This window comes from Rhinolophus ferrumequinum, unplaced genomic scaffold (assembly GCF_004115265.2).
Source record: "Rhinolophus ferrumequinum isolate MPI-CBG mRhiFer1 unplaced genomic scaffold, mRhiFer1_v1.p scaffold_87_arrow_ctg1_1, whole genome shotgun sequence".
Lineage (NCBI taxonomy): Eukaryota > Metazoa > Chordata > Mammalia > Chiroptera > Rhinolophidae > Rhinolophus > Rhinolophus ferrumequinum.
This window is the reverse complement of record NW_022680445.1, coordinates 446,823-471,375: the sequence shown is the minus strand read 5'-3', so window position 1 is coordinate 471,375 and position 24,553 is coordinate 446,823. Positions and strand designations below refer to the sequence as shown.

The 24,553-nt window shown below is 44.3% G+C and overlaps 1 protein-coding gene across 3 annotated transcripts in view; it reads right to left on the bottom strand.

The window, feature by feature from the left end:
* Positions 1-24,553, bottom strand: part of NCK2 (NCK adaptor protein 2) — a 139,740-nt gene that overhangs the window by 48,955 nt on the left and 66,232 nt on the right. For 2 of the 3 annotated variants that reach the window (XM_033102359.1, XM_033102360.1), the window contains exon 2: positions 14,153-14,332. The gene's annotated coding sequence lies outside the window, so the exon portion shown is untranslated. Of the gene's footprint in view, positions 1-7,009; positions 7,121-7,811; positions 7,937-14,152; positions 14,333-24,553 lie in introns of those variants that run through there. The other variant, XM_033102361.1, reaches the window with a different exon arrangement.

Here is a 24,553-nt window from a genome sequence, read left to right as displayed (position 1 = left end):
TGCTCCCATTCCTAAGCATTGTTTTACATTTTCCTATTTAATGGGAATGGAAATTACAGACAGCCCCTCTGCACCTCGCCCTGAGAACAGGAGCCTCACCCGTCATGCTCTGCAGGGAGCCTGGCCCAGGGCAGGCAGGGAGGGACCAAATACAGTAAGAGGGGACCTGGGCTACTCTGGGTTTAACCACTACACAGATAACCTCTACAAATGCTTTTGGAAAGATAAATGCTAGTATTTATTCCAAATGCACAATTCTTTTAAGGAAATCTTCCCTATCATTCAAGAAAATAGAATGAGGAAACAAAGATTAATAGCATGTGTAGCAATTTTTTAAAATAAATTTGCGTTTTAGAACTGTTTTAGTTTCCCTTATTATTAACATCTTACATTTGCATGGTACATTTGTTACAATTAATAAACCAATATCGACATGTTATTAAATAGAGTCCATAGCTTACTCAGATGTCCTCAGTTTTTACCTAATGCCCTCTTCTTATCCTGGCATCTTATCCAGGAGACCATATTGCATTTTGTTCTCACGTCTCCTTAGGGTCCGCTTGGCTGTGACAGTTTCAGGCTTTGCTGATTTTGATAACTTTTACAGTTTCGAGGAATACTTGTCAGGTATTTTGTAGAACATCCCTCAGTTGGGATTTGTGTGATGTTTTTCTCCTCATTAAACTGAGGTTATGGGTTTGGGGGAGGAAGACCACAGAGGTAAAGTGCCATTGTCACGGCATCATATCAAAGGTTGATACACTGTTGATATTGACCTTGATTGTCTGGCTGAGGTAGTGGCATACAGGTTTGCCCACTGTAAAGTCATTCTTTTTCTCCTTTTCCGCTCTGTGTTTTTTGGAAGGACGTCTCCAGGAAAGGCCACACCTAGGGGTGGGTTGCTATGCTACATCTCCTTGAGGGAGACTGTCTACAAAAATTATTTGGAATTCTGCACAGGAGATTTGTCTCTCCTCCCCCATTTAAAAAAAATTTATCCAATCATTTATGTATATTAGTATGAACTTACAGATATTTATTTCATACTTTGGGTTACAATCCAATACTCCTTATCTAATTTGTTGCTCAAATTGTTCTAACTTTGGCTATTGGGAGCTCTCTCAGTTGGCACCTCTGTCCCTTTGACATACCACCATCATTTTTTGTGTGTGCGCACATGTGCGTGTCGTGTGAGTGTGCGTGTGTTGTGCATGCATACGTGTGTGTGTCGTGTGTGTATGTGTATGTATGGGTGTGTGTTGTGTGTATGTGTGCATATATGTGTGTTGTGTGTGTTTGTGTGCATGCGTGAGTGTGAGTGTGTGAATGTGTGAGTGTATGTGTGTGAGTGTGTGAGTGTATGTGTTTTGAGCACATCCTTACTTTCTGGCACCACAAGTTCCTGCAGGCTCATCTTGTATCTATCGCTTCCGTACTAGTCTGAGAATCAATGTGGCTGATTTTCCAGTAACCGGTAGTCTACGGTAATCTACATCCCACTCTGCGCATTTTACACCTAGGAGTTCTCCTGTGCTGACTCCAGTGCAGCTCCTGGGTCCCAGTGCTGTTGAAGAAAGCAAAGAGGCTATTCTGTGAGATGATGGTATTAGATCTCGACTAGTCCACCCTCCTGCTAAGCAATGCGTGTAAGTAACACCTGCCACTGGTTACCTGACTTACCTCGCCAGTGCCTGCCCTGCTGACTATCCTACCCCCTCCATAACCACAGTCACCTTCTCCCACCACTGCTTTTCCTGCAGCCTATTTCTCAAGGCTCAGTCAGTCCCATCCCCGCCTCCTCAATAACCTACACCAAACCTCCTTGGTCCCACCTACTACCTTCCCTGAATGCACTTCACGTGACTCCAAGTATAATTATTTTTGCCCTTGACTTAGGCAAGCGAAAACTTAGTAACCCATGCCACTTGCAGAGATCTCAGTTGCTGTAAATCAGAGTCTGACATGGCTACCAAAAGTATCAAGGGGGCAGTTACACCTAGCTCACACCTGCCCCCACAGAATGCGCAAAGGAAACACAACCCACTGACCAGCCTGTCTCACTCTGACCACAGGCTCAGGCCAGCCCTTGGTGCTGCCTGGCTGCCCATTCCATGTCCCGAGTGAACTCCCCCTCTTTCCCTCTGCGAAGGGTCTATTTCAGCTCTTCTCCACCTGCTAGTATCTCCCCTCCTTTCCTGCACTGTCAGCTGATGAATGACCGTGCTTCTACTCTACTAAGAAAACCAGAAGCGATCAGAAGGAAACATCTACCCGCGCCTGCGAACACTCCATTGTCCCCTTTATTCCTGGGGAGAGCATCTGGGTGCCCCTTGGAGGCCTGCCCTCTGTGCACTGAATGCCACCCCTCTTGCTCCTACAGTTATTCCCCCACTCTACTGTGTCACGAATAGTGTCTCTTTTCTGCATCACTTTACCTGCATGCTGACAGCTGAACCTGTCCATCAGCCTTTTCCTCCACACGCCGCTGGCTCCTACTTGTACTTCTGACCTCAAGATGCAGGAGTAGCCAGGATGTCTGGGGGCCTCTCTTCCACCTCCTCGCTCCCTGGATGAGTCTGTCCATCCCCCTGGCTCTGAGTACCATCTGTATGCAGGCTGCTCCCAAACGTAGTTCTGCACCCTGCTCCCTCCCCAAACACCAGACTTCTACGCCCAACTGCCCATTGAACATCCCCACTTGCATGTCTAATATGCATTTCAGACTTAACATGTCCAAACAGAAGTCTTCCTTCTCCCCACCAGACACAAAAGAGAGCAAATCAAATAAGTAACAACACCCCCGTCTCCCACAGTGTCCTTTTCTGAGCAAATGACACAGAAAACAACCATTCACCCAGCTGCTCGTCAGGACAGCAATCCTGGACTCTTCTCTCTCACTCCCCATCCAATTCATCAGCAAACCGAGGCTCGCCTTCAAAACCCATCTGGAGTCCAAGCAGTGTCGCGCCCCCCCACTGCCCCACTCCAAGCCAGCAGCACCTCCTGCCTGGACTACTTCCTCCTGCTGGTCTCCAGTAACTCCAGTCTGGGTCCCTAACAGCAGCCGTGTGATCTTGTAAAATGGACGGTGATTTGTGTCCCTCCTCTGCTGAAACCTCCCTGCAGCATGACACTAGAATAAAATTCAAAGCTCGCTATTCCTCAGAACAACCAGGCAAGCTCCTGACTTGGGGCCTCTGCACCCACGCCCACTGCATGCAATGCTCTTCCCCAGGTATTTGCACAGCTCCTGTTCCCTCACTTGATTCAGGCCGCTGTTCAAATGCCACCTCTCTGGCTCCTCTCTCCCTCTCATGTCCCATTCCTGACTGAATGCAACTCTCTGCCCGGCCCCACCTGCCCTACCGGATCTATCGTAGCTGCTGTATCCCCTTCACCCCCCGCTCTTGTCTTTTTTCCATGGCACTGACCAGTACTACTTCACACACATATTCATCAATTGTCTATTTTCTCTCACCAAATGCAATTCCTTGAGGACAAGGATTTTAACTCCTTGCAAACAGAGCATTTCGAAGGGCCTGAGCCTATGATGTCCCCAGCAAAGCATATGAAGAACTGAATGGATGAATGGCCTGGCGAAACCCTATCAGTAGCTGTTGATGGCCACTCCACAAGAATCCACTTGTGGGTCTAAGACGTCCTATACTGAAGTCCTGATTTGCAGTTGGATTCAAATTTAAGATGCTTCTTCATCTAAAACAGTCTCATCTTTTGATATGGTCATTGTAATTCTGCATAATAAGGGCTCTTTACTTATGATGGAAGCCATAGAAGAATTCCAATTAAAAATTAAATTTTATACTATTCATCTGCTGTGAGTAAAGGGGTGAAAGCACATAGAATATACATAAATATTCATGACATGCAGATTAATAATGAAAAGTGAATCTTCCAACTCTTTCTAGCAACTGACTAGCACAGTAAAGATAATGAAAGATAAAAGTTTAGCAAAACTCATTAAACTACTGAGAAGGCTCAGTCTAAGACAAGATTATATACCTGGCAAAAATAACTTAAGTACTGTCAGTAAAATTCCAGCATTTAAAAACTTTTATCTTTTCTACCTCCAAATTGAAAAATAAAAGAAGAGGTTGTTGAATACTGAAACAACACAAAATGGATATGGTCCTTTCAGCAAAGCAGTAAGAATAGAAGATCCCCTTTTACATGAAAGTATTAAAGTTTATAAAGAGTGGTATCCATTGTCAGCACAGGAAAAGACTGTTCTAGTTAAAAGAAAGTCTGGATTCTCATGCAGGAGTTATCAATTTTCATACATCAAAATATAATGAAATATACTGGCCAAGGAACTGCTGTAAGCAGTACGTGTAATGACAAAAGACTGGTATCTAGAATATATAAAAACTCCTACAGTTCAAGAAGAAAGAGATCATTTGAAAAGCAAGCAAAAGACACCATCGTTGCATAGCAGGGCAGCACTAACGGTGAACAAACATAAATAAAAGAGCTCAATCGCTTTCCTAACTGAGATCACAGTAAGATACCATTTTACACTAGATGGATCAAATGAAAAAGGCTGATGATATAAGTGTCAGGAAGGCTGTGAGGCAAAGGGAATCCCCACATTCTGCTGGAGAAGCAAAATGGGACGGCTGCTTTGCAATAGCGCTGCAAAGGTGAACACTGACACCCGGTACAAGGCGGCGACTCGTCCTACTTGTCAGCAGGAGAGAAACTGGCACCTGTGAGTCGGGGGACCTGCACAGCAGTGCTCAGAGCAGTGCTGCTTATGACAGTTAAAGAGGAGAAACAAATTACCCAATCAGCAGGAGAAAGGCCAAATGCGTGTACAGTCACACAATTCTGCACCCTGCAGCCTGAAAAGTGAAGAAAGCTTCCCCAAAGGACAGAGATGACTCTCGGAAACTGTGTTAAGCAGGAAAAAGGGAGAGGACTACATCCCACATGGCTCCATTTTCATAAAGCCCTAAAACAAGCCAACGAAACCATGTTGGTTAGACTTATACGTGTATGTGGTGAAGCTAATCAAAAAAAGAGAATAAATGACTGAGTAAATAAATAAATGGGGGAGAAGAGACAAATCTCCCCAGAAGAGTTCTAAATAAATTATGTAGAGACTCCCGCCTCAGGGAGGTGGAGTGTAATTCCCCCCAGCCCCCTTAAGTGTGGGCTGCGTCTGGAGACTGCCTTCCACAGAGGACAGTGTGGGACCGAGGGAGAGTAAGTAGCGCGCAGACAGCTGACAAGCACTGCCTCAGCCAGGTGATCAGGGTCACATCACACTGACAAGTCGGTACACAGCACGCACCCTTGCTGCGATGTGTTGAAATGGTACTTCACGTCTGTGGGCTTTCTCCCCCAAACCCATAATCCCAGGGGCAATGAGAAAACACCAGATGAGTCCTAACCGAAGAACACCTGACACATCCTCCTCAACACTGTCAAGGTCATCAAAAACAGGGAAAGTCTGAGGAACTGTCACAGCCTAAGGATTACGTGTAAGTAAAGTGGTATCCTGGAGGGGACCCTCTCTACCTGGTAATTTGCTCTGACGTCCACCACCGTATCTGGTATTAATGTAGCCATTCTGGCTTTCTTCTGATTATGATTAACGTTATATTGATGGCGTACCTTTTCTATCCTTTTATTGTTAACATACACATATACATGAGGTGTGATCAAAACATACAGTGAATGTTTAAATTAAAAAAATTATTACAGTAAAAGACACATTGTCATTAATCCCTTCAAAATACTCCCCCTTGCTTCGATGACTCTTATCCCATTGTTCTTGCCACTTTCTGAAGCAGTTCTGGAAGTCCTCTTTCATGAGTGTCTTTAGTTGCGCTGTCGTGGCTGCCTCGATGTCCTGAATTGATTCCAAATGTTTACCTTTCATGGTCATTTTGACTTTGGGGAAGAGCCAGAAGTCGCACGGTGCCAGATCCGGTGAATCAAGTGGATGAGGACACACCATAATGATTTTATTTGACAGAAATCGCCATTCCAGAAGTGACAAAATACGTTGAATGCTGCTGCCGAGTGCCATCCAACAGAAAGGCAGGGATCTTCAATATGGGAAGCGGAGCACTGAACCTTGGTAACACTGTGTGACAAGTTTCAACTTGTTCGGTGCAATCAGTAGGGTGTGAGCTACGATTAAGAGAAGGTGTGTTTTAAAGTGTGCCCAAATCATCCTCCATCATGACTATGCTCCATGTCACACATCACTTCTGTTAATTTGACAAATAAAAACAGTACTATGTGTCCTCACCCACCTTATTCACCAGATCTGGCACCGTGCGATTTCTGGCTCTTCCCTAAAGTCAAAATGATTCAGGACATCGAGGCAGCCATGACAGCACAACTAAAGACACTCACGGAAGAGGACTTCCAGAACTGCCTCAGAAAGTGGCAAGCACATGGGATAGGTATGTTAGAAGCGAGGGGGAGTATTTTGAGGGGGATTAATGGCAAGGTGTCTTTTACTGTAATAAATTTTTTTTTTTTGTTTAAACATTCACCGTATTGCTTGATCACACTTCGTACATATACTTGAAATGCGTCTGAAGTGTGCCAGGATTTGACGGAGGACACAGAGAAGCCCCTCAGAGGAAAGGATACCCACTCAGCAGGTGTTTAGAAATGGAGGGGTGCTGTTGGGACAAGTCAGGAAAGGCCCGAACCCAGGACGGCTAGAAATGTACAAAGAAGTTCAGAACCCTTTGTCAGGTAATCCATTTTGTATCTGCTTCTAATTAGGGAATAAGAAATTTCTAGTGTATTAGTTATATTTTTGCATTAAAAAAACCTGAGTGATCAGGTATTCTATACACCAGCCTCCTTAAATTTCAATTCTGGAGAGAGTCAAAATGACAAGCCTCCACGCAAACGTCATACCCTGCAAGCAAAATACTAAAGGGGAGAGAACTGGGCTTCACGGGGTCAGCCTTCAAAGGACACGGAACATCCCAGCACCCAGCTCTAGAGGACGTAATGCAATCACCTGGCTCATCAGAAGATCCCTCAGGGTCCTGCAGTGCCGGGAGCTCCGATCCTGATCATTAGGATGCTAAGACTCTAGGGACTTCTGTCCTGAGAGCTGGAGGGTCTGGTTCTGGAATAGAACCCATTGCAAATGTCTTCAGGGTATGATGTAATTGACAGAGCAGGGCTGACTGTAAAGTTAAAACTATTCCACATCCCTTCTGCGCTCTGCAGGTGACCTAGATACTGGCCCCCCTGGGCCAAAGTAAGGACTCTGTTAAAAAAAAAAAATCCCTAAAAGAAGAGAAATTACTTCTCTTCCACACAAAATAATATGGACTCTGCTATGTGATTTCCCCCACTGATCCCCGGAGCTGGAATGTCCAAGGTAGAGAACATGAGGTGTGGAGAGAAAGAAACTACCAGTGGTCCTGTTTCTGGCATGTTCTAGGCACCCCAGCACCCCGAGCTGCTTCCTGTTTTTTCATGACATTTTGTCAGATTTCTGTGCCTAAGACCAGTCTCCCTTTAGGGTTAACTCGCTGTAAGGATCAAAAATAAGAATCGCCAATAAACACTGCAATTAGTTACGGAATGGAATTTTTATACGTCTCACTATTTCTTTAAAGTGTGACTGTATGAAAATTCTCAAATGGGGGGAGGGTGCTCAGATAAACGGTCCCTTTAAGGAAGGCGGATGCAAACACACAGATGTCCAGGCCCCTCAGTCCATTCTAGGTGGCTCTAGCTAGAGTGGGGTCTGAACCACTAGGACTCAAGGAAAATGCGCATTTCAAAGCGACCCTTCCCCCTCGTCTTACCTTACCCATGATGTCAACCCCAAACCGGCCCCTTATTGCTACTGCTTCAGCTGGGAGGGAATATGAAGTCCAAGGTCCACACTGTTAGCAGACTCCAAACTGGATAACCAGCATGACCTAAGAAGCTTTGAAATAAAGCACAAATGTCTGACTCCCAAAATATAATCCTTGGGGCTGGGACCTGGGCCTGGTGATTGTGTTTTTAAAGTCCCTGCACAATTCTGAGGGAGAACCAAGTTTAGGACCGGTTCTGATGAAACATTCACACCAGTGTCTGTCACCTGCTGTCGTCACTGGATGCCCAGGCCCGCCTGCCCACACGGCTGGTGGCTCCGGTGTGCAGCCAGCAGGTACTGCCTCACAGCGCTGCCCGAGGCCTGCGTGCTTGCTTCTTGGAAGCCAGGAGTGAGGTAGAGGCCATGGTGTGTCCCTCTACACTCAGTCCCCAAGCGCCTAATCACGTTTCCAGCTCCCTCTATGCCTGGCCCAACTCAGCCAACAAAAGGCAGCAGCATGGGCCGCTTATAGCCTGGGGAAATCCCTGGTCCCCTTTCCTGGATTGGACTCAGATGGAAGATGAGCTCCCACATTTGCTGCACCTAGGGATGAGGACGTGCGGGGCTGGGGGGGGACTCCTACACCTGAACACGTCCCCACAGAATTCCGTGGGGTGTAGCAGCCAGGGCTGTAGTATATGCTGTCCGTGCAGTCCTGTCCCTAGAATTCCAAGATCACAAAACCAGCAGTCATCTAGTACTTCCACGTCACCGTCACAGAAACTAAGGCCACGAGGCTAACACACAGCCATGGGAAGCATAACAGACGTCAGTCCCTCCATTGTGTATGTGCATGTACACACACACACTCACACACACACACACACACACAACCTCATACACATACTCACACATACACACACTCTCACACACACACACACACACACACACATACTCTCACACACTCACACACACACGCACACACACACACACACACACACACACACACACACAACACTTTCTCCAGAGACCTCTGTTCCAGGCAGAAGCTAAAAAGGTTGGGATCTAACCACCAGGAAAATATGACCGATGTTTTACACAACTGTCTTTAAAAATGAGCTTTCGGGTGGTAAGATGTGTTCATTTGAAGATGGCCTGTAATTAGCTTCTCCCACAGAACAGGCCTCCACACCCAGGGAAGGAGGGCCTGTCTCAGGCTCCGAGGAGCAAAGGCTTTCCTTCCCTAGCTGTTCCGATCTTGGCACAGAACGTCCCTCTTCATCTTTGTACAATAAAACCCCTGGGTAAAATCATAGGCTGCACGTCCCCAAACCCTACAAACAAAACAAGTCCAATGGGAGAACAGGGTCTCAGATCTGTTGTGTTTCCCACCCATTCCCCAGGAGTGCTGTGGGGGGAGCAGCAAGCAGAAAGCAGCATTCATTCTGTGGAAACATCCCATCTGCAGACAAAGCATTCTGCTTCCCCCAGGGGCGGGGCTGGCCTGGAGTCCACTACGGCCCTGGGGGACTCCTGAGGGCAGCCTGCCCACACTGGCGCCTGAGTAGGCCTCCACACAGGAGGCCGGACAGCCAAGGGCGCCCGTCAGGGAACCACCACAGTGGATTAAACAATTAGGATCCCTCTTGCAGTCAAGCCCCAATCTAACCAATTCATTTGTCAATGTTATTGACGGTCAAGTTCAACAATTTGAGAGGTTGAGAAGGCCAATGTCATTTCACAACAAGATGCAGGGGTGGGGGTGCCCAGTCACAGACCTGGCAGGTGGATGTGCTTACCCACCTCATCAAGCACAGAGGGATCCAGTTTCCAGTCAAAAGTTTCTTTTGCCAGTATCTTGCTCAGCAGCAAGGTATCAAAAACCATTCCCTTTAAACTGTGATCTTTTATGGTCAGATTTATTCATAACATTTTCATAACCATTTTAACATCTTGAAGTCAGTACTGTTTCCAAAGAAAACATTTACAATGTTATCATAAAAGGCAACAGGAAAATAGATTCTGATCAGCAGAAATCTAAAACTCCAAATGCTTTTTATGCTCTCCATACTGACATGAGAAGGTGGAAGCAAGAGGTCCCAGGGACCACCACCAACCCTCCCTCCATGTTCCAGGACCCCCAGATACGTCTGCTGCAGAAGATAGCACTGCAGTTTTCCATACACACCCTTCAGATTAACACACATTGGTGGTAGGTTGGTAAAGCATTTTCACAGTGCCATAGCTATTTATTTTTCTCAACTTTACTGAGATATACTCAATATATACAAAGTTGCACACGTATTTAATGTATATAATTTGGTGCTTTGGACCTACGTGCACACCTTGATACCATCACCACAAACAAGCTGATAAACATACCCACCACCTCCCACACACTGACCTGTTCAAGGTCTCGTTCGCTGAGAGTCTACACCCCCCTACCCGGCAACACGTGCACACCCGCGGCAGGAGTCTGCTTTTTGTTTTTCTGGAGGAAGGAGGTCGAGAACAAACACTTCACCTTTCCTAAGTTTGGAACGTCAACTGCAACGCTCACCTCGAAAGCTATGTGTGGCCTGTTTCTGAGTACTGTTCTGTCACATCTGTATCATGACATGCTGGTGCAGCGACTCATAAAGTAAGACACAGAGAGCACTGCTGGTCAGTGTGTCTGCACGCCAGTCACGGCTTCCCGCCCTCTGCCCTGCCCGATGTGACAAGCAAAGTAACCTCTCCTGGCTCATTTCCTTCTTTTCTAAAAGAAGAGGGGATAGTCACATTCACCAAGTTTAAAAGAGAATTTATAAAACTCGGTCGGAAAATGCCTTTGTAAACTTTAAGGTACAATTCAGAGAATAGTGGAGAAATGCCTGGGTTGTTATGAATTCAGCTTCTACAATCTGTCACAGGGCAAAAAAAAAAGGTGTGTGCGAATCCAGTGTAAAACATGGTGACTATAGCTAAGAATACTATATTACATAATTGAAATTTGCTAAGAGTGTGGGACTACAACGCACTCACAAATAAAAGGATAAATGTGAGTTAATGGATGTGTTCACTAATCAGATGGCGGGAATATTCTCCGAGTGCATATGTATGTCAAATCTCCACGATGTACACTTTCAATACCTTACAATTATATTTGTCAAGTGCACCTCAATAAAGCTTCAAAACGGGAGAGACAGTGATGAGGATCCCTGCTAACATTTATCCCTGGACATTCGCATCATCAACTAACACAGGTCTCATGTACTCAGCATGAGTCTCGTCGCCCAAGGTACCCTCTCTCCTCCCCCCAAAAAACACCAATACCCTTCTACCCACTAGGCTTCTCTCCTGAAAGTCTCCAAAAAATTTTTCAAAAGATAAAAAAATCTTCAGATTAGCATACAAAATTGTTCATGTTTTCCATCCCCAGTAAATGCTAGCCAGCCTCCAACACTGAATCACAGCCCATTTTCAATGAAACGTGGGAAGAATTAGGGGCAGATTTAACATTTGTTAACGATTTCAGTGTAAAAGGAAGAGGTGTGCCCCCTGCTCTTCCCATGGACTCCACTCCCCCAAGTGGGCTGGGTCAGGGCCAGGGAGTTCTGAAGACTTGGCCCCTTAGCCTCAAGGTGGGGAAGGCTACCGGGGAAGACCAGAACATGGGACAGGAAATGTGCCACCTGGAAACGGGTTCAGGGTCCCCACTCAGGCCCCTCTTGAGAAGCGGCTTGGATACCCCAACTCTCCTCAAACTGCTTCCCTCAGCCCAGCCTCAGGTATAGGTCTAGCTGAGACAGCGCAATCTTGGGCCCCCAATAACCAGGAAATGCATGGGAGGCGGACATCCCAACTACCACTTCACCACCTTCATTCTTTCCAAGACACGCCAAGTGATAACGCTGACCAAGCTAACACCTTTCCTGCTGGCACTGACCAAACACATGTGCCTGGTCCCCGAGCCATTATTGCTTAAATGACCTGGACTCTAGGACCCATTACCAAGCTAATCCCCCCAGCGGGTCCTGTGCCAAGGGGACTCATTATGCCTCTGCCCACACAATCCCTCATTCTTTAAAACTCACTCCAAACATAACATCCTCTGGCTTTTCCAGACTCCTCTCCGAGGTCACCTGCCTCAGGCAAGTGTCACCATAGGAACATCAACTACTGTAGTTACCACAGACCCAGAGCTGTCAGGGTCCTGGCCCACCCCTCAAAGCAAGGAGAAATGGTGTCTGGAATTGCATTTTACCTTCTTTTGGAGCTGCTAAAACAGTCACTGCAAAAAAAAAAAAAAAAAAAGCCTATATTTATTACATGAATGGATACATCTAATGATTTTCCCACTGAACATTTTTCTAAACCACAAAAGTCACTTTTAATGAGTATCAAATCAGGGTTTCGGTGTGGATCCACGAACTTACAAAATAATACTTCTTTAAAATTATACAGGTATCAATATTGTTGTCAGTATATTTTCATAATAATCAGGTATGGCTCTCCTCCTACTCACACCCAGGCGTCCCCTCTGGTTTGCATGACAGTAACAGACTCTGGCCAGGTGTCTGTGCAGAATATGCTGCCTTGAGTGACTGTGTTACTTCTGCTGCCTCCTTTCTGGAAGAGGACCCTGACAGTAACTTCATGTCACTGACAATCAAGAACTTTCTGAAGTAGTGTTCGATTCTGTTACTGAGGAACTACTAGTGAAGCCTGATGATCAGATTTGAGGATCTGCACTAATTTCTAGCTTATATTGCCATGATATATACGGCTGCATTTATAAACGACTAAGTCTTAAAAGGTTCCACTGCAATGACTATCGAAATTGAGTTGCCACAGAAAAATAATAATAATAATAATAATAATAATAATAGAGTCGCCATGGGTAAGTTTTGCTTTCTGTTTTTGTTTTTTTAATGCAATGGAAATCACCTAGGATTTGGATGTGAAACACCCCGATGGTGTCTGTCTTGCATAAAATCTGGAAGAGAAACCGGGGAATGCCCTATGAATGCAGGAGGGGATGTAAAGCTAGTAAGACCAACAAGGTCCTGGGCGGGCAAGGTACACACAGGGAGAAAGGCGGGCTTGCACTCTGGCTGCACGATACGAGCTCTGAGCGCTCCATTCCAAACCAGGTGCTGACCTGGAAATCATAATGAGCAACACCTAAATGAACAGGACAATGTGTCATTTTCCCCAAAAGAAATCATAAAGGATAATAAGGCAAAGACACTGAGACACTCAATGCTACTCTACTGAAATACTACATATTAATTCTACGCTTTCTGGTTAACACACATCAAAGGCGGACCTAAATTAAGATGCCACCCTCCCCCCGACGACGTCCATGCTCTCCACCACCCAAAAACTGTGGTCAAGGAGTTAAAAAAAAAAAAAAATTACATAATTTTTAGCAGTAGTTTGAGACCAAATGAAAGAAAATTCTAATTTATACTAAACTAATAAATTTATAGAAATCATACCAAGAGATTTAATAGTGTCAAGTTATAGATTCAAGAATGGTTTAAAACGATCTGTGAATAACAGAAGCAAAATAAGGTTCTGAAGGAAAGCTAACGACTTGGGTGTTACTCCTATACTGTGAGCCGTACTATGGAGGTGAAATCGCACCTTCTCATAAAGCATTCCTTACTTACTGCCAGCCGAGAGGAAATACCAGATTAACCGGACTTCCATACACCGTACAACACTTCTCATATTCTACATCGAATGTCCCAAATGATTTGTTAGGGCTAAGAAATCTTTCTTTTATACAGATATGTGTTTTGGTCCAGCATCTATTATTATAGGGCCCCTGGATCTCAGTGTCCACATGCTATATCACAGACACGAATTTATTTTCACACACACACAGATTTCTCATACAAACAGGTAAAATTTTTCTTAGAATCCTTTATCTGTTTGCATCTTTTGCTGCGGACTTTTCTGCACCGAAATTGGAATGAAAGCTTCGCTAGACTGAATGCACCCTGAAGGCAGTTCCTACTTACATGGGGCTCCCCACGCAGCACACAGAAGACCTTACCGTACTGGCTCGAGAACTATCTATTGGGCCAAAGAGCTGAGGCGCGAGGATATTTGACAGGTTGGAGGTGCCGGTGCTCTGCTTCCTACAGCAGCTACTCAATGCCATCATACGCTACAGCAGAAAAATGAACCTAATTTTTGAATCAAGGCCCTTGAAAACTGAAGTTTTATGTGGCTCATCATATCAGGGACATTTATGGCCATTTTACTAATGTGAAACCTGCTGTGCAAATCGAGCACTTGAGACAAAAGCAGCAACTTCTCCCACCTGGTTTAAGCAGAAAACTGCAGACTTACCTTTGGCGCTCAGTTACAAGAGATGACGGGCAAAACACAGAACTCAAAACGTGAATTTGTCAGCTGATTACACCTCTGAAGTTACGAAGCTGCAGGAATTCTCCAAATATTCAAAGCCAGCTCAAATCTCAGCAAAGAACTATGATCTGGGAAATCATTTGTAGAAAAGAAACATGAAATCTGAAAAGAGACAGAAAGAATCATAAGGACTGCTTGCTTATTTGATTTTATTAACAAATAACTGAGTACTTGCCTGAAACTAGTATTTCTAATAAACCACAGAAAAAAAGTTGCTCTGTATCTACTGATCTCTACCCAACTGAAAACGCTCCCACCTCGCCACCTTCTATTCCCCAATCAGCTCTAAGGCCAAGGTCAGGAAGGTCAACCCCATACCCTGTGAAGGAAAGGGATGGGGAGGGTGGGGACAGCCGGCATAAACAAGGGACAAGCTCTTTCAGCCCTCCCACCCTGCCACCCTGGACACACACCCTTCAGAGCCTGCCAAAATCAAAAGGGAGGCTGCCGAGTGGGAAGGAAGCAAGTCTGGGAGTCTAATTAGGGAGACACATTGCAGAGTATGGATATCACTTAGAGACTCGTTCCTGTCTTGGGTCTCTTGCACTGGCCATTTATAGGGAGACCACCTACTGGACTCATAGTCTTGTGCTAAAAAACGTCCCTGCAGGAAATCTGAGAATAACATCCCAAAACTATAAGGAAGTTAAGACAAAAGAAGCCTGATACAGGTGACCTGCAACTCTCTCCCTCCTGGTTGTGGAGTCTGTTCACTGCACTTGGGTAATGATTCTCAGCCCTTGCCTAACATTTTCGAGGGGACCCTGAAGCTCTGTGGACCTCCAAGTGAGTTCACTGACATTTTTAATTACATTTCAAACCCAGAGGGATCTGTCTTGACAGTTCACTCAGAAAAGATCTATTAATTCATCCCTAGCATGATTATGACCGAAAATATTAAATACCCCATAGAAAAATCGAATTCTATTTTCATCAAATAGAAAAGATAATTCAAGTAGGACTATCATAAAAATGTTATAAGCAAGTTCATAAATTGATTAAAAACTTCATTCCTCTTTATACATTCTCTAGCATTATTTTAAAGGCTGCATGATTTTCAAACAATATGATTTAACACGAGGAAAAGATGATAACCAAATACAGCAGGAATACTAGATTTGGGCAAGATGTTAAATGTATACCAGGATGACGAGGTCCTTCTTTCTGCTGAGTGTTTACAATAAAATGACAAGTTCTCTCAAAATTTTTGGTATCTGGACTGACATCTATTTTTTTTTTTTTTAAGATTTTATTGGGGAAGGGGAACAAGACTTTATTGGGGAACAATGTGTACTTCCGGGACTTTTCCAAGTCAAGTTGTTGTCCTTTCAATCTTAGTTGTGGAGGGCGCAGCTTAGCTCCAGTTGCCATTGTTAGTTGCAGGGGGCGCAGCCCACCATCCCTTGTGGGAGTTGAACCCGCAACCTTGTGGTTGAGAGGACGTGCTCCAACCAAATGAGCCATCTGGCCACCCGGGAGCTCAGTGGCAGCTCACTGACTGACTTCATTCTGGTTGCGGAGGGTGCAGCTCGCTGGCCCATGTGGGAATCGAACCAGCAGCCGCGTTGTCCAGAGCTCGCGCTCTAACCAACTGAGCCACCCGTCCGCCCCTGGACTGACATCTTGACTAAGGATTACTTTTTCTCACTGTTGGCCACCCAATAAACACAGCCATGTCCACAGACGCTACCTCCGTGTAAGTATATTTCGACATAAGTTGTATTTTTAAATTTTTAACTAAAAAGTGAATTTGCCTGACGTCAGATCTCTCTAGAACAGTGCTAGAGGGTGTTGGTGTGCTGTGGTCCCAGAGCAGGGCTCCCTTGCATGCACTTTCTCCCCACAAACGCCACCACTGAAGGTGACTTCAGTCTTGAGACTCAGGCTAAGATGGGCTGCCGCTGCCATCTGACTGGAGTACCTGCTACACTGGGGGCCGGCTGCAGCCTCTGAAACCAGGCAGGGGCTGCGGTATGCCGTGGCAAAGAAGCAACCCATGAAGGCGCACACCACGTGAATTTCCAAAGGTTCTGCTTCCCTGAGATGCTAACGGAGCAGGAAAGAAGTCCTGAAGAACAACACCGGACTGGCCAGTACGGCACACAACCTACAGACCTGCAGGTTACGTCAGGTGTGCATCATATCCGAATCTTACATGCCAAACACACCAAGAGAACCACCCAAGCCCCTCATCTGTAGGCTGACCTAAAGGCAATTATCTTTCTGCTTTTATTTAAAAAGAGGGTAAAAAAAAAAAAAAAAACCAATGTGATTACATCATAGGCTTCTGAGCTCACAAAAGCCCCCCACCAATGTGACACCTCTCTTCAGGCACCACAGTGGCCTGAGTGGGTGTCCAGTTCAGAATGAATACAGCAGTCAGTACCTAACCACAGCAGCAAGGGGCCTGGGCTGCCTTGGTGACCTCTGGCAGAACTCACGACATTTCATTCCTACCGATGACTTGATGGAAACCTTTATTCAATAGGAAATGCTGATTTCAGATGCTGAACAAAGCTACACAAGAGTCTCCTTGAATGGTTTGGCTAACGTTCAACCCTGGTTTCCTCCCCCATGTGGACTGATAGACACAGCTTGGAGAAGCTTATCGATCTGACACTCGGAGGTTCCCAGGGACATGATGTCAACTACCTTTTGTCATCTGTGCACAGTGGCTCCTAGTCAGGGCTCAGAGAAAACTGAAGGCCACAACTATTTCCCAAATTCAAAAAATCCCACTGAAATTAGGATTTTTACTGTCCTGAATAAAAAACCTTACTATATAGTAAACCTGTCCTGAATAAAAAAAATACCAAGTTTTTCTGCACGGGGCTAGAACTATGTTCCGAATGATAACATTGGTTGTCAGTTGATTATATCAGTTGATAAGTTGATTGATAAAAATGTGGAGGGAGTACTAATTTCTAAGTCTCTGTACAGCCTCAAAGAGACAGCATGTGGCTGAGAAGAACATCTGAGGAGGACAGTAACTGGTCAGACATTAAGTTCTGAAACATTGAAGGTTTCTGTCTTCAAGTGTTCCAGAACTAAGAACACAACTGTGAGTAGTAGGTCAGCCATATATCAGGTTGGTGCAAAAGTAATTGCACTTTTTGCAATTGTTTTTAACCTTTTAAACTGCAATTACTTTTGCACCAACCTAATATAATAAGACCAGTAAAAGTGGCCAGAGGCCGTGGGTCAGGAGACTGGAGGTGATGGCCGGGCTCAGCCACCAAACGCCCTGTAAGATTCTGCACCTGTTTTCCTCATCCATGACCAGGTCCCCTCAGCTCCAATTCTGTAGCTTTGAGGTACATGGGCATGGACTTGAAAACTATCAAAAACTGATGATGTGGTACCAAACATCTATTAAGGCTTATCTAAAATACCATGCCAAGAAAGTCATAACACAAGTCTTAGTGGGAACTTAACTTTTACAGTCTGTGGCCTAAAATCCGAAACACATAGGAATTTGATTAGTAACACCCTTCCAATGGTTTGTAAAGAGTTTTATGGATATATATTTGATGCTAGCCTTTTAAATATAACAGTATTCCACTCTACAAAAGGTCTGATAAGGTGTTACTCTTAAGATCTTTCCACTAGTCTAAACCGTAGTTTTCAGAATCAGTATAAACACCTTCCTACACATCTCAACCACATAGGTAGACAAGAGAACGTTTTTAAAAGTTCACTAGCCTTTTTTAAAGCATCCACAGGTGTCAGTTATTGTCTAGGTAATTACACCACCAATAAAAAGCACACTGACAAAAATTAACCTTAAATACTAAGTAAACTGCACCTATGTAATAAAACCTGTGCAAACACCCCATTTCTGAAAAAGGAAAAACGGAAAGGAAAGAAGGAAGACAGACACACAGATACTGAATTCTTATCTGAGATCATTTAGGCATACTAGGTGATCCAAAGTCGTCTTCTAATGGAATATGTGTAAGCATTATTTGCACTATTTTGCTGAAGTTCGTGCCCCTTACCTTTTGCGGATGAAGGACTGAAAGAATGAGGGGAACTTCAAGAAAAGCCAAGGTCAACAGTGAGATGCGGTGAGAAAATCCTGTTTTTCTGTCTCTCACCTACCGTGTTTCCCTGAAAATAAGTCCTAACCACAAAATAAGCCCTAGTGTGGTTTTTCAGGACAACATCCCCTGAACATAAGCCCTAATGCGTCTTTTGGAGGAAAAATTAATATAAGACCTGGTCTTATTTTACAATGAGACCCGGCCTAAAATAATATAATACAATACCGGGTCATATATTAATTTTTGCTCCAAAAGACACATTAGAGCTGACCGTCCGGCTAGTCCGGCTAGGTCTTATTTTCGGGGAAACTCGGTACCTCTCTCGGTCTCCCTCTCACATTTCATTTTTTAAATGGAATCTTGAAAAGCTGGGGAAGGCCAGGCACAAGTTGTTTACAGTGGTTACAACCAATACACTTCTGGGGCGGAGTATTATTTTACTTTTAAATTCATTCTTTTCTGTTAACATTCTTGCAACTATGTTTTACTTTAGTAGTTAAGACCGAAAGCTAGTAGACAAAACTCCATCCTTTTTGTGTATTTCTTGGCGGCACAGTGTTCTGAGCAGGAATCATGGACCTGGACACAGGCGGGTGCTCCCTCGCTCCCTCCCTCCTTCCCCCTCCTTGCCGCCCCCACCCACCCCCACCACTGAGCAGTCACTACAGCAGCCCCTCCTCTCCATTCCATGTTCTGTCTGCTTCTCAGATCCCCAGACCTCTCTCTGGAAAGCCCTCCCTCTTCTTCACCAGCTCATCTTTGGGAACTCCCTTCAAACTCTCTACTCCTGGCCCACCCCACCCCCAGCGCTCAGTGGGTGGGTGAAATCCTACCCCCATCAAGAGGCCCTGGGAAAAATTCCCGGATGCGTCCAGGGTCCCTTAACACTTTTCCTTCTGGATTCCTTCAGCAATGCACAGCACTATTACATCACACAGTTGTGTGTATTCCCTCTGTCATTGGCTGCATTGTGTCCTCCAATGTTGAAGTCCCAACCCACAGTAGTTCAGAACGTAACAGAAGTTAGAGATGCAATCTCTAAAGAGGTGATTAAGTTAAAATGAGGCTGTTGCTAATCCAATATGTTTAATAAGAAGAGGAAGAGATACCAGGGACGCACAAGCACAGAGTGACAACCGTGTGAAGAGGGAACAAGAGGGTAGGCATCTGCAAGCCAAGGAGAGAGGCCTCAAGAGAAACCAAACTTGCCAACACCCTGATACTGGACTTGCAGCCTCCAGAACGAGGAGAAAATACATTTCTGTTGTTTAAGGACCCAGTCTGTGGTGTTTGGTTATGGCAGCCGAGCAAACTCACACACCATCTCCTTCCTTCACCAGACTGCCAACCCATGAATTCTCACCACAAACAACACATACAATAGGGACATGAGAAACCAGCCTAAATGAAGGCAAGAAAGAATGAATGGAAGGAACCAGAAACAAACCCCAGACAACCCACAGAGTGCATCTCCCACCTTTGGACTCCTGGGCACAAAGAAGCAGGTACTCCAGTTTCTGCACACCTATTCTTTCTTTAAAACCCAGTGTAAACATTGTCACTGCTGGGAACATACTCTGGATTCTCCTACACAGAAAGTCTGGCCTCCCTCCTCTGTGCAAAGCCCAACTGCAGCTTTCATCAAACTGTAACATCATCGTATTTTGCATTTTAGTAGAGATGTTTAACCATATGCAGAACTAGAGAGGACCTATCTCTCCAGATGCCTTAACAACTCCAATAATTAGGGACCTACAGCCACCCCACCCCCACTAGATCACTTTAAAGCAAATTCCACAGAAAAATTATTTTATCTGTAAACACGTTAGCATGTATGACCAACAGATAAGCACCACTTCATCATTATACCTAAAATAATTATTTATTCCTTAACACAATTTTCCCAATTGTCTCATAAATGTATTTTTATAGCTGATCTATTTAAGTCAGGATCCAAATAATGTCCACAAATTATAATTTCTTGTATGTCTCTCAAGTCACTTTAAGCCTATTTTATTTTAATGACCATTTGTTGGAGAAACCGGGTCATCTGTCTTGCAGAACCCCCAGCATTCTGCACGTTAGTTTACATGTTCCCCATCCCTGGCATTTCCGGAAAATGGGGCAGTTAGCACTAGGAATTCCTTAAATGGGAGGAGACTCTCTCTAGGGCAGGGACCCAGCAACCCAACGAATCAATAATGTAGTAAATGCCAAAACAATTGAGTTCAGTCCTCTCCTCCTCCCTTTCCACTGCTCCCAGTTTTAAGCAGGATCCTTCCTGTGGTCCAGGGTATGGTGCTTCCCCTCCAAAAATAAGAATAAGCCTCACTCTACTTTTCAAACTGGGAAAAAGTATATGAGTCAAGGCTAAAAGTTGTAAAAGAATCTAAGCATTGAATGATGTCATGTTCTTCTATTTGTTTTTTTTTTAAAAAAATTAAAAAATTAAACATAACCATCTCATAGGACAGGTGAGAGCTGAATGGGGGCTCCCGGGGGCGCGGGTTCACAAAAGGACAAGCTCATACATCCCAGGAAGGTAGCATTTCATGCCCCAAACCACCCTATTGAGAAAAACAATGACGTTTGACACGAAAGTCAGTTATATACAGGTATTTGTACTAAACAATTTTTCCCTATATTTTTCTATAAAAATTGTAGTTTTTTCCTACAAAGAACACTCCTATCATATTAAATAAACTAAGGATTTGTCCATAACAGAATCAATCAAATCAGAAACCTTTTTACCCCTGTCCTTCAACTACAACGCCTCTGTTATATTACAGCCACACATTAGTTTTAGAGAGGACACGAAATCTGCTAAGCCTCCTCCTTCTTGAAACTGCAAGAAAGGCCAAGGTCAAGAGCGGGATGGGGGGAGCAAATCCTGTTTGCCGTTGTCTCGCAATGTGCGGCACAGGATGGAACCTCCCAGAGAGAGTTGTTCCAGTTGGTGGGTCGGGCCGGGGACTAAAGCGCTGTGAGTGGGCTACACAGATGGGTGCCAGGTTTGAGCATTCCAGGAGCTTGAAGGGTCACTTGGACCCCACCTCTGCTCTAGATCACCTCACTGGCCTTTATGAAACCAGAGCAGGACTCTCCACTTGAGAGTAGGAGATACAATTTTTTAGATGAAGGTCATGGGTGGAAAAGACTGGCTGGGACGAGGTCCTGACCTTCAGCATCTGAGAAGCCCTGGAGAGTAGCGAACAACCAAGATCTGAGAAAAGGGTTGAGAAAGACTTTGTGGAAAGGTGGTTTTTTGTGTTAATTTTGCAAATTACTGGTAACTGAGCAGCGCCATACAGAATGCACTGGCTTCTCAGAAACCGAGAGAGAGAGAAAAAAAAATCTCCCTGCATTTTGTCTTATTTCGCTTCTGATGGGTGCTGAATCAACCTGATTTGTCTCCTACATTTTAGAGAAGGGAGGACGCTCATCCACACGTCAGAGTGTCCCACACACGTGTTCCATCAAAGTCCATGAAATATAAGGGAGTTGCGTGAATTCAATTTTCCCATTTTAAATGTCTAACAGTCATAAAAAAATTAACTTATAAAGATAAAATCCATGATTATTCCAACAGAATAGAAATTTTCATATCACTGAGTTCTTAAAGGATATTTAGCTGCTTTCGAGTGTTCCTAAAATGTTCAAAGTGTATTCACCCGCATTTTCCCCAAATACCAGATCCTTTCACAATGTTGAGCCTTTATATTTACTATTTCTTCCCCCATAGTGGGAACAGCTTTACCCCTGCAGCTCCCAATGCCAAATCCAACCTGTTGTTCAGGAATGAACTCAAATGTTCCCTCTCCTGGGAATTGTACAGGAATGCCCTCCACTCCTGTAGAAATCCCTCTTTTATCATCATAAACTCTCCATTTACTTGGCTACCTAGACAGGTAGCGCCTCCAGGAAGGGAGCTTCACATGCTGCTGTCCCTATGGCTTGGCACATGGCAGGCTCTCAATAAAATGACTCCTATCTGACATTTATCATCCCATAAACTTTCACTTTTGTAATTGTAGCTGTAGGATCTGTTGCAATTGTGCAAAACCCTACAGCATCCAGTGCCATAGGACCCAGAATGCTCTTCTTCCAAATTTTAATCCAAGAGACCCCCCGAGAATCCCTTCCACAACTGCGCCCGAGCCAGCCCACGAATATCAACATGGACTTAAATACAGATAATAATGAACTATGCCAAAACTAAGTGATGGTTCTGCTGACAAACCGTATTTCTTCATTTTACTGCTATAAATTTATTTTTCTTCAGTGGTTCATTTATTGAATAAATTAGCCATGAGCCAATGGGAGGGACTGAATCAAAGAATACTTCCAAATTCTAAAGCTCAAAAACATATATATGACTTCCTATGGCAGCAGCCCAATTAATGCCATCCATAAAGCCATTCAAATACTGTGTCTGGGCTGAAATCCAATTAAGTCATTTCTGTCTGAATATCCCCAAAGAGCCTCCTGCTGAGCTCAAAGTGGAAATAATCATAAATGCCAGATTAGCTGTGTAAGCACTTCCAAAGCCGAAACTAGACAAGAGCATGAAAAAAGACATGTCCAGCCTTTTAACCAGGCACAAAAAAAGAAAAAAGAAACAGAGAAAACATTTCAGTGACCATCTGGCAGAAAGTCAAACCCATTTCCTTGTCCAGCTAGGTCTTCTCAGATAATCCTCAGCCGGTGGAAGTGTCAAAGAAAAGGTCTGATCCATTCATTTACACACATTACTTTGGCTCCACAATGCAATTTTGTATGCAGAGTTAAGTCAGGGAGAGATTTCAAGCTTTCTCTGAATTTACCATTTTACTCAACCAACCCCTTAGAGAGTACACTTAAAATTTGTAAACCCTGAAATTCACGACTTATATAATTTGTCCCCTAAAAATGGGCAAGCAAAGACAAAACCTCACGGAGAGGCTGAGAACAGGACAGATTCAGCTAATGAGTTGAATTTCTCCTTCATTTTGCAACCCATTAGTCAGATCTACAACTCAGCAAAATACAGAGTATCTTCAGGGTATGTCCAATAGCTGGAAACATGAGTGTTCTAACCATGCATTCCAGAAATGGAAAGGGTCGTGGCTTGCCTATTCATTCTAAACAGATCCCACCTGAGACCCAATGAATTAGAATATCTGCAGTTTGTGAAAGGTTCTAGATGGTTCTAATGCCTGCCCCAGCTGAGAACTACTACTGAAAAGAAAAGGAAAGAAAATATGAAGAAAGGCCCATTCAAGAGACCCTTATTCTCTACATTCAAATACAAGGGTTGTATTTGAAGACTGTACAGACAAGGAATCTGGCCATAACTCCGCATGTGACATAAAGGACACAGGACTTTGTTTTGTCCTTTACTGGATGCAAGTCCCACCTCTTCACTCATCTTCTTTGCTGTATGATGTTGAGGCTGCTACTTAACCTCAGAGCCTAAGTTTCCTTGGAGACAGTGTCAGTCACCTTGTTGGCAAAATAAAACGAAAGTCACACTTATTCAATGGAAATGTGTGACAAACTGCTATGTGCAAACACTGTGCCTAAAAAAGGCACAGCACAGATAGTGTCCTTCTCAAGGAACCCAATCTAGTGAAGGGGTCAAGGTCAAATATGAGGTGACACAGCAGTGCTGCTTTATTTTATTGGCTACAAGAAAACTCACCTATAAAAAAAAAAGTCACCTAAACTTTTCTAGGTAACTCCTAAAACAGATGTGTGCTCTCCAAAATAGCTAATATCTGCCTTTGAGACAGCAACCTGTATTACCATAATAGTTTTAGACAAAAAATAATTTCTTATGGAACGGAAGAAAGTAAGTCTAATCTCGCTTTCCCGAGACTAAACTTCCAACGGTTGGAGAAACCTCACTTTCCCCAGGGAAAAGTTTTGTCACTTGAAAACTGACAAGGTTTCCTCAACCTCACCATACCAATACTCTTCTAGACAGACTTCAAGGTAAGTCACCCAACAAGTACACTTGAAATCCCTACCAGCACTGTGTTGGGCACTGGACGTACAGTAGACAAGATAGTTTGTGCTTTGCCCCCAGAAAGCAGACAAAACAGAGAACTGGATGGTAAGAGCCAAACATGGGATCATCATCCATCCGCTCTGTATGTAACACCTGGAATCATACCGAGATGTCCACTGCAGAAAACGGAAATGCTGATACTAATCACATATTAATGATGCCTAAACCTGCCTTACCTTTCAGGCGGCACCACATCTGCACAGTAAGACCCTGCCTCTCATACTGTATCTG